Source organism: Arachis duranensis, chromosome 4 (genome assembly GCF_000817695.3).
Source record: "Arachis duranensis cultivar V14167 chromosome 4, aradu.V14167.gnm2.J7QH, whole genome shotgun sequence".
Classification (NCBI taxonomy): domain Eukaryota; kingdom Viridiplantae; phylum Streptophyta; class Magnoliopsida; order Fabales; family Fabaceae; genus Arachis; species Arachis duranensis.
This window is the reverse complement of record NC_029775.3, coordinates 64,664,847-64,665,131: the sequence shown is the minus strand read 5'-3', so window position 1 is coordinate 64,665,131 and position 285 is coordinate 64,664,847.

Here is a 285-nt window from a genome sequence, read left to right as displayed (position 1 = left end):
ATAATCTAAAAAATCATAAAATTGATTCTTGAAGCAAGAAAAAGCAGTGAAAAAGCAAAAGCTTGCGAAAAAAAATAGGCGAAAAAAAATATAGAAAGAAAAAGAAAAAGCAAGCAGAAAAAGCCAATAGCCCTTAAAACCAAAAGGCAAGGGTAAAAAGGATCCAAGGCTTTGAGCATCAATGGATAGGAGGGCTCAAGGAATTAAAATCCAGGCCTAACCGGCTAAATCAAGCTGTCCCTAACCATGTGCTTGTGTCATGAAGGTCCAAGTGAAAAGCTTGAG